Consider the following 14,671-nt stretch of genomic DNA (forward strand, 5'->3'; position numbering starts at 1 on the left):
GCTTATCTTAACCCACCAGTCTCCTTCCCTTTTCCCCTTTAATTCTCTTCCCCATTCCCTGGGGATGGGGGAGAGTAAGTGAGCAGCTGTGTGGCGTTTAGTTGCCAGCTGGATTAAACCACAACAATGCAATAAATTGGCATCATCTGCCCCCTAAAGCACTGCTTGTGTGCATTATGAACGTGCTTTCCTTGAAAAAAACAAAAGCATGAATTAACTGATATATTGGATCGTTTGAAATAGAATTGACATCGAACATGAACAATGTAAATGTCTCTACTGGTCCTATTCATGCTTCCTCAGAAGCCCAGGTAACAGTAATGTCTGTTAGTGAATCCACAACTTTATTCATTGTGTCCAGTCTTTGATGCTTTGCTTCTTCCTAAAGATACAGCAGTCACCTAGATCTTACAGGAGAGGTCTGTTCCCAGCTTCTCTCCATTTGGTCCTTATTCCCAGTGATCATAGTGTGACTCTTCCTAACTCATTCTCTAGCTGTCCTTTTTAAGCAAATTTTTTGCAAAGATAGTAGCCATATTTTCATACAGAAACAAATCAGCACATTCATAGATATTAGATGACGTATGAGAGGTTTATAAATCAAAAGTTAGCAATCGGTATAGCTATCCGGTAATTATTGCAACTGGGGAGAAGGGTGATTTAAGAGACTGGTAGTAAGACAAGGAATCTTACTTTGAGATCATTAGTTACAATTCTGCCAAGTCAACAGCGACCGAAGGATGTTACTCTGTCTTGTTTGGACAAGCTGTTTGGTGGCTTGTGCTGAAGTGTTGGCAGACAAAGTCAGTGACAAACTTACAGATTTAGAAGTGGGAAAAACACAGAGTAATTTCTTGATTCTTTGCTTTTCTACTAGGAAATGCCAAAGCTCATCTCACTCCTGTGCATCCGTTTTTCTGCTTTATACAAGGAACTACTTCATGGAAAAAAAGCCTTTTTTTTCAGACTTAGAAACTTAGTCACTGAGAAGGAGCTATGAGTTCTGAATCAATAAGTAGAAGTCTGTTCTTGGCATTTCTCATAGGACTAGCCGCAGTTTTACTCTATGGTCCTGTGCATGTCTCATCGGTATGCAAATCCAAGAGCTCCATTATCATGAAGGGTAAATACAGGTGGCAACACAGCAAATGTAACAAAATACAGAATGGGGGAGCCTCGTTGCTGAAGTTCATTGCTTCAGGCTATGAACTTCATATGAAGTTCATAGGCTTCCAGCTATGGTGGAGCTGGGAACTTGTAGGGGAAAATGTATGAGGCTCCATAAGTGACTGTACTAAACCTAAACCTGTTGCAGTGGAAGGGCAGAAACCGGTAAAGAGAGGCCAGGGTAACAGTGAAGTTTGGCTTTTGTCCTTTCTCTGGTTTTGCTGAGTAGAAGAGGATCTTAGTTGCCATGGCTGCCAAGAACCAGTGATGCAACTCACTAAAAATAGCTCTCACTGCTCAGAAAGATACAAATCTTACAGATTGGGCAAAAATGAAGTCATTCCTTCTATTATTTATCCCTTTTCTGGCCTCCTCCTCCAGAAATACTCCCAAAACGGAAGCGGGACTTTAAAGCAGTATATATTTTCGTGATGATTTACCTATGAGCTCCATCAGACACACACTCAGATTTGCTGCCTCCCATGCACGGATCTCTCCCTGGAAACATGGCATAACTCCATGACAGATATTTGCAACCCACTCTGAGGTCTAGCCTCAGGAAGTCTTTTTCACCTCACCAGGTACATTAAGTTTAGCCAGAAAAAGCATTACATATTTGATGGGAAAGGATCAGGATTTACCTCAAGAATAAAACAGGTGATAATAGGGATAAATAAGAAATAAATTTGAAATGCATCTGTGATATAGTAGCACCAATGAATCTTGTCCCATATCAACCTGCTCCAGGCTGCCTCTGCACAGCAACACAACAGCAATGCTAAACGTTACCCATCCCTGCAAGATCTCTTGGGATCTGCAGAGAAAAGACATGTCTGTTGGTGCAGCGTATTCTCGTTATGAGTTTCTCTGTTAGACTGCATAGGTGGGGCATTCAGCACACAGTGGTGAAGTAAATAGAATTTCCAATTTTCTTTTTAGTTCACCTTTACAATGATGCTGTCAACTGGAAATGAGAAAAGAAGGAGGCGATGAAGTAAGAATATTCAACCACAGCTAAGAAAGGAAAAAATAAGGGTAAATGGCAGCTGCAGGTATAGAGGAAAAGAAAAGCACACTTATAAATATGTCAGTGAGAAAAAAAATAGGGAAGAAAGCAAGCAAGAAAAAGATGTTTTAAAAAATAACCAGGCACAAAATTGCCTAAGAGTCTGAAATATACTGTTGGGTTTTAATCTATTTTTCACAACAGAACAACAGATAGGAAAGCTGAAGGACTATGCAGACTTGTTATGCTTTCCACCAGCCATGAGTATTCAGTTGATGTAGCAGTCTGCACCACGGTTGGAGGGTGACTGTGGGACCGAATATTTTTGAGATAGTACCTAGAAGCCTGTCTGTTTGTACATTATTTGAATGTAATCTCTAAGTAAATTGCCTTTGGAAAAACTTCACTTACTAAAAAAGGGAAGAGATTACTTACTAAAAACTTGAGCTGTGTTTGCTTTACAAGAGCTAGCAGATAACTTCCAGTTAAAATTACTGCTTGTCTATGCTACTATCTGCTGGCCTCAAATCATTCTATACATTTTATGGCATAGATTCGTTTTATAGAGAGATTAAGTGATTTGCTGAGGGCATGTGGGTAGGCTGGGGCTTAACAGAAAACTGGATACATTTTGCTGAAGACGTAAACCAGTGATCCATCTACCAGACGACCTGGCCTTCTTTTTTGCTTCCATCACACTTTCGTCTTTCTTTCATGGTTTTCACAGCTTTAAAATTGTCTTATCCTAATGCTGGTAACTGGAGCAGACACAGCTCTCACTGCTGCCTAGTGCTTGTATTACTTTATGTTTATTACTTATTCTTTCTTTTCCTTCTATCAATAATTGGCCTAAATATGTGGTGTTACATTTGTTGAGAGAAGAAGCTTCAAGTACCTATTAACCTTGCATTAAGCCTTCTTGGAGAGACACACCTTATGTTAAACAAAACCAAAAAACCCCACATTCTTTCGCCATATCCTATAGGAACTCTCTGAAGATAGTATCTGTAAGGAAAGCTTATTCCGCCAGTAAGGATCCATGTATGTGTGGATTCTGTGCCGCTTAGCGAGATGAGTTTTCAGCCATGTGTTGCCATGCTAGCAAAACTATTAAATGTAAGCAAAGTCACACACAAACAAGTAATTTCTACCACCCTGTTCACCTCCTGCTGTGGAGCATTACCAAGACGCTTATTCTGGAAGAGTAAGTGTACAAAGGGTGTAAGGTAACCTCAATATAGTCTGAGTCCACACTAAAAACAAAACTCTATATACAAAAGGGAAAAAAAAAAATCACACTCTTAACAAAACCAATGAGGAGATAAAACCTGTTAAACTGTTAAACTATCACTGATTTCAAGTCCAGAGCTGCAGTACTGTGATCTAAGACAAGCATTACCTCAGAGTTGGGTAACAGACCTATGAGATTCAACTCATCTCTACATTTTGTGATATTTCCTAAGCTTCCAGGTGTTTGAGGTACAGCCTGTATCACAGAGGTGGATTTTGGTAAACCAATTATATAGTGAGTTAACCTGCAAACTAGATTTATGTAGAAGTACACAAAGGATGAAACTGGAGCTGCTGAGAAGAGAGAGCACTGCCAGACAATGCAATGCAGAGAGCGTGGGGTGCAGGAGAGTGGGGTACAGACAGGAAGGGGGATGTGCAGAGCCACAGAGCCCCATAGTAGGACCAATATTTACTTACCAGCCTTATTAATAATCATGAAGATGGCAGAATAAAACCACATTCATTAAATTTGCAGATGATGCTAAATTGGGAGATATTATACAAGTCAGGATCAAGAAAAGTAATATAAAGCAGCTCAGAGAAATACAAGCTTAGAACAGCAAAATGAGATTCAGCTTGTAAAAATGCAAGCTAATGCATGCCACAGGGGAAGAATAACTTGGGCTGGGGGAAGCCACAAATTCAATAGAAGGCAAAAACCTCTAGGCGACAGTGGGCAACAAATTACACAGGAGCATTGCCGACAGGGTGGGTGCAAAAGGGTAGCACAATTGTCAGCTGCGTACACAGAGGCACTGGCTCATGGACAGAGAGATTCAAGCCATCAGGTTTTACTCAGGATACCAATTTAGCTTCAAGACGAATACACATGGCAATCCCTTAACTCAGATGTACTTCCGAGGGGAAATTTCTACAGATAGCTTCTGGTGTGGAAATTGTCTCTGGTGTTTGGGATACAGAATCTGAAGGCTGGTGTCACGTTATGACACAAAGTCAGGTCAACAGAGATCAGGGAGCAATTTGACCAGTCTAACAGTTTCCCAAGGAAGACGAGACCCTCACACCCAACCTGCCTGCCCCCCCTGGGCAGCCCGCTAAGTCGGAGCGTGTTCGCCTAACCTATTCAGGGACCTCACGGGCAGAGCAATGAGCCAAATCCCTTATATTCTCTATATCAATTATGGAGTTTCCGGAAACTTATATTTTTATATATATATATATATATGAGATAAATTTTATTACATATGCTCATGACAGGATACAGATTCAAAAATAGCCGGTGATAGTGACTGTCTGCGAAAACAGCTTTGATATGGAATAATACAAAACTATTACTGATCAATGATAATACTAAATAGCTAGCAAGATGTTAGTAAGTAAATATGCATAACACAGAGCTCTTACCCAATAGGCATCCCTATGGAGGGGAGAAGAAAGGTCCAGCCCATCGACTGATCCCAGACATTTCGATGGAGGACTTTTCCCTAACATCCACCTTCTCTTTTGCCATTTTATACTATTTCTTTATTTTCAGGTGGAGCTTGAGTGACTTCAGTCATACATACTTTTGTGCAGCCCAGAGGGGGTAGCTTTTGATGTGGAGGTGTATTTTGGTATTATATTGATATTATAATGAGCGAAGTTCAGCTTCAGAACACGATTTCACCATCACTGCTGAGGCAGTAGTTGCAATCCATCTTCCTTGATAGTAAATATGTGGTTATCTTTGCCAGACATTCTTTATCCATGATAACAGGGATGAGCCGTGGTACCTCCTTACCACTCTGTTCCCCACGTCACGGATATTGCGCACTCCGTCCAACTAGACGCAGGCCTTGTCTGTTCCAAGTGCGTTCTGTTCCTGGGAGCAGCAACTGTGTCTTATCTCAAGGCTGCTCTAATATTACAGCTGATGTTAAGGTGTAAGCTGAACCTTGGGGAATGATGTTAAGATGTAAGCTGAACTTTGGGGGATAATATTCTCCCATTGTCCCCCAATTTCTGTTATTTTTCCACAGCTGGCAGGGTGAGGTGAGCTCAGAGAAAAACAGCAATTCAAGGATAGTAGAAAGTGACAAACAAACATGACTTAACAAGAATATGATGCAGTGAAGGAAAGTTCTAAAAATGCCTGAAAAAGGAGCAATCACATCCTGCAAAAGGAATCCCAGGTAGTCCTGTTGTCATCTTGATTAAGATGCAGGAATACAAAATTATTATTTACTACAGTTGGGTAGTTGTAACCTCTGAAAGAGTAGAAGACCTTACTTGTGGAGTGTTTTTTGAGCAGGGATGGCTAGTAAAATCACTCAGGAGAAACAGTTTTTCACTGTCAGGGAGGTCATGACGGAAAAAGTCTTTTCCTCCTTTGGCATCTTTTATACTAAGCTAAAAAGAACTGTGTTACAGGTGTGTATCTGATATTTACTTTTTTGAAGCAAATGAGGATTCATGAAAATAAGAACAAAAAGCAGTAAAAGAAGAAACTTCTAAAGGATCAGCATCCAAGCATGGGAGCAATGTTTAAAATAAAAATAAAAAAAATAAAAATAAAAAAACTAATAGAGCCAGTGTTGTTAACTAAAACTAAAGTGAACTGATCACAATAATAAAAATAAAGATGTTGGATTGCTTCAGAGTTTATATTGGAGGAAAATCAGAAAGCTGTGGGGAAGGATACACAGGGGAATGTGATCAAAGATGGATGAATATTCTACATGCCCAAAGGTTACATATGCCATCTCACAATAAATACAGCAAGAGTGGAAATGGCCACCAGGGATGAAAGGAAAATTACCAAAACAGGAGGACATTTGGAACTATAATTTACCCTATATGAATAACTACATGACCAAATCTGGAGGATACTGAATAAATGTTCAGGTCAAGAACATGGGTTAATACAGAATGTTGAATACAAAAATAGACAAGAATGTTTATGAACATCCTTTAGTTTCTAACCATGCTAATCAGGCACATGACAACAAAATAGCACTGGACTTTCAAGTTTACTCAGCTCAACAGTTTCAGTGAAGCTGGACAAATAGTGTGGAAAAGATTGTATCCGTAAGTGAATGTGTTCTTTATTTGTTTGACACTATTTACTCCTCATCTAACTATTTCTGCATTCAGAAGTACATGGAAACATATCCCATGTTATGGAAAAATGTCCTCAAGCAAATCTCAGCTGGAAAAATTTATCATAAGCATTTTGTCTCAAATATTCTTGGATAGTAGATTCAAAATTTTAATTTGAAAAACCAAACCATTAGCATTTCTGGACTCAGAGGAATAAATATGGGAATCTCAAGGTTGATGCTGTGTTATGCCCATGCTTGAACTTTATGCCAGGCAAGTGGTCCCATTGCCTTCAGCTCAGGCAACTCCCCAGAGCTCCTGGCAGTGTGTGAAGCTGAGCTGAGGAATGCATCTCTGTGGGATCAGCATAGGTCCCCGCGTGGCAGCGAGACCGCACTGGCTCTCACTGTCCTCGGGCAGATTCCACTGTAGAGTAGGGTCCTTCCAAACGCAGCTCACAATCAAAAGCCAACCCTGGGGGAAAACAAATCAAGCTTTTATGTATTTTTCAGATAGTCAGAAACAATTCAGACCTGTTAAACAACTGAAAGAATTTCTGTAAAATTCTTCAAATATGAATACGATACCTGACAATGAAGATGCAACTGATTTCTAGAACTTACTTCTTTTTCCTTACTACTCTTTCTACAGAGTAAGGCAGCAAAGACCTGTAGCTATAGGGCCTGATACCTTTTGTACTTCCTCAGTGAAATATTCCCTAAGCTCAGCTGGCTTTACCTGTAGAAAACCACTGACATGAAGAGGTCTGTAGGCATGTCAATGAGAGCACAATTTGAAGCCAGTGTGTTCCAAAGTCATCTCAAGGGGGCTAATTTGGCCTGAAAGTCTTTATTGCTGCTGATGATAGGTGAAATGAAGGGAAGCTAAGGCTGACAGTAAAAGCCAACAGTTAGTTTGCAGGAATGGCAGATACAATATCCATCTTTTTATTCGTAAGCTAGGTCTGTTTGATAAAAAGACAATAAACATTGAGCTATTTTTATAGTCATTTTTGACAGAACAGAGCTGAATTTAACTATGCCTCATACAAAACTCCTCCCAAAATCTTCTGACAATTTTCAGCTCCTGCAGAGGAAGAGTTGTAACTTTCATCCTCCTGGTTATAGCCATGAGTCAGGATCAGTTATAACTGTGTGAGCTTTAGAGAGCCCACTGATCCTGCATTAGCATGTAATTTTAAATGGTTTATGGAGAAAATATAACCGGGAGTTATGATTCAGTAGGTAGATTAGAGGGCCATCCAAAACTTTACCATAGAGGTACATGATGAGGCACTGGGGCAGGGTGAAAAGCACATAGGAAACGGCACTGCTAGAGGAGGTTGCTGCAGGGCAGGGAAGAAGGCATAGAAATAGACTGATATTCTTCTCCACATAAGTGGTACATGCTCATGCACATATCCTTAGTAGACAAATACTACCATTCTTATTTATCATCTAGGGGTTTATGGTATAGAGACTCTAAGCTCAAATCCTACAGTACTGAAGCCCAGAGGGTTCCCATACTCAGCTATGTGCAAACCTGAACTCAGGCTCAGCACAGATCGCCTACACATCTCTCTTACCCTGCTCAGGACTCCCCTAAGAAGGTCACAGAACTCTTCTTTGCCTGACATCAGCCACAAATCCTTTACCAAAAGGGCCAATATGATATTTGGAAGTGGGGAGGAGAAAGGCACAAGGTCCCAGGAGCAGTCCACTTGGCAAGTGTGCCCTTGGGCATTCCATGCAGTACAATCTTTAGATTCTCCTAGACATTTCAGCAGAATAGCTGTACAGTCCCTTCCTGTGGTATTTCAGCTGGAAATTCATAAGGTTCGAAACCTGGCTTTGGGATTCTTAGTGTATGTGTATGAAAATACTACGTGCTAGTCCAGACCTACGTCCTGGCTCAGAAAGTCACAATTTCCCTGACCTCCCTTTAAAAAGTGGAGGATCTGGAAGTTATAACTTGGCAGGCTCCCTGTCTAACCCCATCTTCTTTTCCATAGCAAGGAATAAGACAGAGATTCCCATAGGCAAGCACAATTCAGCATCTTCCACAGCAGAAAGACAGGTTCCCATTAGCTTCAAGAGGATCAAGGGCTTTGAGACAGTCTGAGATTACCATGAGTTCTCTTTATCATTCTAATCTTGTAAGTAAATCTATGCACTATGCTCCAATTCAAGTGCAATTATTGATGCCATGTAAATATGAACTCTACACATTAAATGAGTACCTTACTCATTCAATGAGTCCTAAGGACGAAGGACATAATGCTTTTTTTTTCTATTATTACAATTGCTGTTACTTTTGTTTCCTTTTTTATAACTATAGTAATGAATATTACTTTTTTTTTATTGATACATCATACTATACATATTCGAACACAGGCAAAAATTACTGCCACGCTCTCCGTGTAAAAGTACTGGAGAAGTTGTTGGAAATAATGATGAAAAGGTCTTTCCGTTTCTTGGGTGTTTTTTTTTTTCCTATGGCAACACTGGAATGCATTGGATGGCACTAGGACCTGTAAAAGTAGCTTATGGCTTATGCAATGAGATAGTCCATTACAACAGAGACAGCAGGAGGGAGAGGGCAAGAAAGGGAGAGAAAATCCTGTTCATTCAACTTTGAAAGTTATTTCTTCCTTTTTACAATATGACACATCAGACTGGATATCAATCACAGCCTTCTTTCTTCCTGGGCAGTTTTCCGCCTTAATGAAGTGAGTTCGTCATGACTTGCTATAGCAATACCTCATTTTTACCCACTGTTCCACTGCTTTTCTGACTCCTTTGATTAAAAGGATCATGCTGCAGTGTCCCACGTGATAACTATATTAGTTGGGGTAAGTAACTGATCTATTACCGCAGGATAATATAGTTTGAAGGCATTTTAATAGGGGCTGGCAGATTTCAATATTATTTGAGGGTCATAGAGTGTCTGACATTTCAATTTGTTATCAGGCCACTCATATCACTAGGGCAATCATTAAACATAGACTCTAATAAGGTTTCTGCTGCGTAGGGTCATTCATTATTGACAAGGAGGAGAGAAATAAATACCTTCCCAGGGGCAGCCTCAGCATGTAATACAGTAAAAAATCATATAGAGTCTGGAACCATATTTTCTAGATTTGCTAGCAAATCAAGCATTACATTTTCAAATTAAACCAAATGAAAGACTGCAGATAAAAACATGAATACTTAAATTCTGTCTTTACATCCTGTCAGAACAGTCATTGTAACCACATATATAAAAAAATTGATAATTAGATCACAAGTTGGTTTATTTTATCACTATGATGGGAGCTAATAACCCACTTGTGCCATCTTTGGCTTTATGAGGTCTGTACGCCTGGGACAGACTTTGCATATTACAATTAATCATCATACATCATCTAGCTCCAGTAGCTATTTAATAGATGAGCCATCTTCACCTTTCGACTAGGTAGACCTGTGATGTAGCTTGGAAACAAAAGGACTACATTCTTCATAAAGGCTTATTAATGTTTTTCCTCTTAGATTAATGTCTGGTTTACTGGCGGTATGCTTTCAAGTTCTTTTTTTAATTTCATATTTTCCCTGAATAACCTTAAGCTCATATACACTTCACACATCTTTTAAAAATTGTCTGTGTTGTGCTTTAAAACCAAATTGAGATATAGAAAAAGGAAAAAACTAGTGTGGAAGAAGGCAAAGATATTGTTAAAACCAGAACTAAAACTATTTTTGACAAAGCTATTTACTTCTGGAAATTTAGTTTGGGGAAAACTAAATTTTTATGAAACCTTTTCTCGGTTTCCTGGGAATAAAAATAAATTACACAGGAAATAGGGGCATTAGGATGTACTTCAGTATTTGCTGAAGAAACAACAGTGTTGCACTAATGGGTGCAAACCTGAAAGGGCGTAATCCAGCAACTATATATTGTCTCAAGTAGTCCCATAAACCTGATCCAGATCTCATTCAGAACAATAGAACTTTTGCCCTGATTTCTGTATCAGATGGAGTAGGCCCAAAAGAGCAGTTCGAGAAAGAATAAAGCTCAAAAAAAAAAAAAAAAGGAATTGTTTTCATTTACTGTTAAAGCTGATGAACTGCAGCATCCACCGTGATAGTGAATTTGCTTACAAAATTTCTTCCAGGTTTAATAATATAAGGCGTTATTAATAACTCGGTAAAACAACATATCTCCCACAATTCAATAAGGTGATCTTGTCTTTTTAACTCATGAGTAGAGCTTTAACTGGATCAGAAGAGCAACGAGCAGACAAATAAATTGACAATATAATTTAATTCAGTAAGTGCAGTGAGAAGAAATCTTTACTGACAGTTATTTATTCAGTCTTACTTCACTCATGGGTACCAGCTTAGTCAGCTCCAACACCATAGCTTCTCTCCAGCTCATCTTTTGGAGTGTCCCACTCAAATCATTCAAATCTCAATGGTGAGGTAACTTGGCTCAGTGGAGCAAGTTGTTCTCATCAGGTTTCGGGGCTCCATGATCAGGGAAAGCAACCTTCAGTAAGTCAAGTATGAGATGTTGATCTAAGAAACAGTTGTCCCTCCTAGCCACTGCAGGATATTCCAGGAGAGACAGCAAGCGATGACTGCAGGCACGATGGCTTGGGCACATCTACAAGGTCTTGATGTGGAGACAGAAGGATGCTAAAGCATGAACGAGTAAAAGAGATTCCTGGACTGAATGGAGTAAATCTGCAAGAAGAAATTCAGTTACACAATAAGAAGCTGAAAGTCTAATCACCAAGAAAGATCTGAGATTGTCCAACCTGAGAGCTGAGAATCTTAACATTCAGATATGTGGAGGTACTTACTTCAAATGGGATAATACTGGTAAATATATCAGCTGTCTTCTACAGCCAGCCTGTCACAAGCATGCCTAATATTCAGTTCACATTTCTGTACAGCATTCTGCATTCTATCAGAGACTCATGCAACACTAGAAAATGAAGTTTTATGTTATTGATCATGACGTAAATTAGGTATTTGGTACCATGATTCATACGTTCATTTAGTCACTGGTTTATTCAGAATAATTCACCATATGTCTAATGACTAGACAACGACAGTTATACTGTTGTCTGGGAAGAAAAACCATCTTGTCATATGATTACCATTGGCAATTCAGGATTATCAGACCTGGACAGCACAAAATTTATATGACAGGAAATACTTCTCCATGTGAAATACACTAAAGATGAATGCAGAAATTTCCATCATTACAGAATCACAGAATAGTTGAGGTTGGGAGGGATCTCTGGAGATCATCTAGTCTAACTCATTTTGTATATCTCCAAAGATGGAGACTTCATAACCTCTCTAAGCAACCTGTTCATGTTTGACCATTCTCACTGTAAAAAAAGCTCATTCTTATGTTGAAATGTAATTTATTGTATTTCAGTTTATGCCATTGCCCTTTGTCTATTCACTGAACTCTACTGAGAAGAGGCTGGCTCTGTCTATCTACACACTCCCCTCATGCAAATTATTCACTAAATAAGATCCCCTCTGACCCTTCTCTTCTCCAGGCTGAACAGTCCCATCTCTCTCAGTCTTTCATCAGAGAAGAGATATTCCAGTCTCTCAGTCATCTTCACGGGACTTTACTTGACTCTCTCCAGTATCTCCATGCCTTTCCTGTACTGGGGAGACCAGAACTGGACCCAACACTCCAGATGTGGCCTCACCAGTGCTGAGTAGAGCGGAAGGATCACCTCCCTTGATCTGTTGGCTACACTCCTCCTGATGCAGCCCAGGATACCCTTAGCCTTTCTTACTGCAAGAGAATATTGCTGACATGTTCAACTTTGTGCCCACCTGACCCCCCCACCCCCGGTGCTTTTCAGCCAAGCTGCTTTCCAACCAGGCTGCCTCCAGTCTATACTGGTGACTGGGGTTATTCCTTCCCACATGCAGGACTTTGCATTTCTCTTTTCTGAACTTCAGGACATTCCTGTTGGCCCATTCCTCCAGCCTGTCCACATTCTTCTGAATGACAGCACAACCATCTGGTCTATCAACCACTCCTCTCAGTTTTGTATCAGCTGCAAACATGCTGAAGGTGCACTCTGCTCCATCACCTACATCATTAATGAAGATGTTAAATGATATTCATCCCAATACCAGCCCTAGGGATTCACAACTAGTGACTGGCTTCCAACTGAACATGTGCAGCTGATCACACCTCTTTGAACATGACAGTTCAGCCAGTTTTCAATCCACCTCACTGTTCGCTTATCCTGACTGAACTTCATCAGCCTGTCTATGAGGATGTTCTGGCAGACAGTGCCAAAAGCTTTACTGAAGTCAAGATAAACAACACTGAATGCTCTCTCCTCGTCTACCAAGCCAGTCATGTCATCACAGAAAGCTATCATGCTGGTCAGGCATGGTTTCTTCTTCATAAATTCATGCTGACTATTCCAAATCACCTTCTTGTCCTTCATAGATCTGGAAAAGGTTTCCAGGATTATTTGCTCCATCACTTTAGTACAAGAAACTGTAAAAGAGAAAACATACACACTCACCTGAAAATTACTTGGAAAATGGGACAATGTTGTATGTGCAAAGACAGAGAAATATAAGAATGATATGGTTGGTAGTTTTCTTGTCCTTGTCCCTGTAGTGGTTGAAAGTCTCACGAGAAGGCTTAGGAGGGAAGCCTGAAAAGTATTTTTTGGATGTTCTCTGACAGGTCTCAGTCTGAAGGGAGCTGTTGCAGACACAGAAGGTTTGAAAGTCTGATAATGTCTCTTTCCAGTCAGAAGAGGTAGCGTAACTGTAGTTAAGAGAGTTCCCACATCTCAATGTGGCACAGAGAGAAAGGATAGATGAGACAAAGATTGTGAGTTTGAGTCAATTTACATTCAAAATCATCAAGAATTCTCCATGGATTTTACTGGAGGCAGAATCAGGCGTGTGATGTTTAATCTTCTCATGTTCCTTTAAGGGAATGTCGTATGTTGTTTTTGCAATTATTAGATTATCTTCCATTTCCTATTAGGCTAGCTGAGAAATGATGATAATACAGGACATTTTCTGTTAAAGTGTGAATGCAGTTTCTATTAACATGGACAATCTAATGGTAGCACCTGGCACTCATTGGAAAGAATATATTTGTCTCCATGAAACATTAATCCAAAGGCACCATGCAAGGGGTAGCTGTCAGATCTTAGTGATAAAAATGAGTACAGCCTCTGCATTTTAGAAAGGGGAAAGAATTATGTAGAAATATTAATATAAATCTGTAAGCCTAATTTAATTTACACAAATCAGAAGGAAAAGGAACAAGTGGCTAACATCTTGGCATTAGCTTTCATCTGCAGTGCAATTATTGTTACAAAACATAAAAAGGAATGGAGACTGTAAAAATTTTTACATTAGTGACTACTAATTTAGCAGTAAAAGCAACTTGCTTCAAAGCTGTTAGTTTCAGTTGAAAATACACCATCTCTTCATGCTTGTTGGAGTTGGATTTATCTTGTTAAGATATTTCAGAAAGAGTAATTAGCGATTTTTATTCATATGGTTATATGGCATTTCCATAGTAGCAGCTGTTCTAAACCTCTAGAAACCCAAACAGTACCTGAACTAATAGACATCAATACTAATGTAGTATGAAAACTGTTAGTTTCATGCCCTATCCTACATTATTTTGTATATCCTAACCCATCTCACTCCACTTCTCTTGGCATTGCTTTACCTGTGCCTTTGCCTCTATTCTACGCCAGAACCTCTTCCAGTAGTGGGGTTGCTGCCACCTATTCATTTGTGCACTTCATCTCTAGGGAATGGAAGGGACTGGAAGTGGTTTATGCCTAAATTCCTGGAATTATTTCCTCCAGCCAAGGGAACTCTTTTTCCTTTCCAAGAACACGAGGGAGAAGAGCAGCACTACCACTCAGACATGATCCATATCATCTATGGGTTCGGGAAAAATAGACAAGAAAAATCAGTGCTGGGATGAGTGGTAATCCTAGGAGTGGTGGTCTGAATGTCCTAGCTTGGCATCCTCCATCACAAGATGAGCTCTCACACAGTTTATTCTGACCAAGAAGTAGTGTGTTTGTAGAGAGATAGAAACAACCCACAGCAATACAAAATGGCTTAACAGAGTCAAGATATTTGAGAACTTCATGAT

Source organism: Tauraco erythrolophus, chromosome 4, assembly GCF_009769465.1.
Source record: "Tauraco erythrolophus isolate bTauEry1 chromosome 4, bTauEry1.pri, whole genome shotgun sequence".
Lineage (NCBI taxonomy): Eukaryota > Metazoa > Chordata > Aves > Musophagiformes > Musophagidae > Tauraco > Tauraco erythrolophus.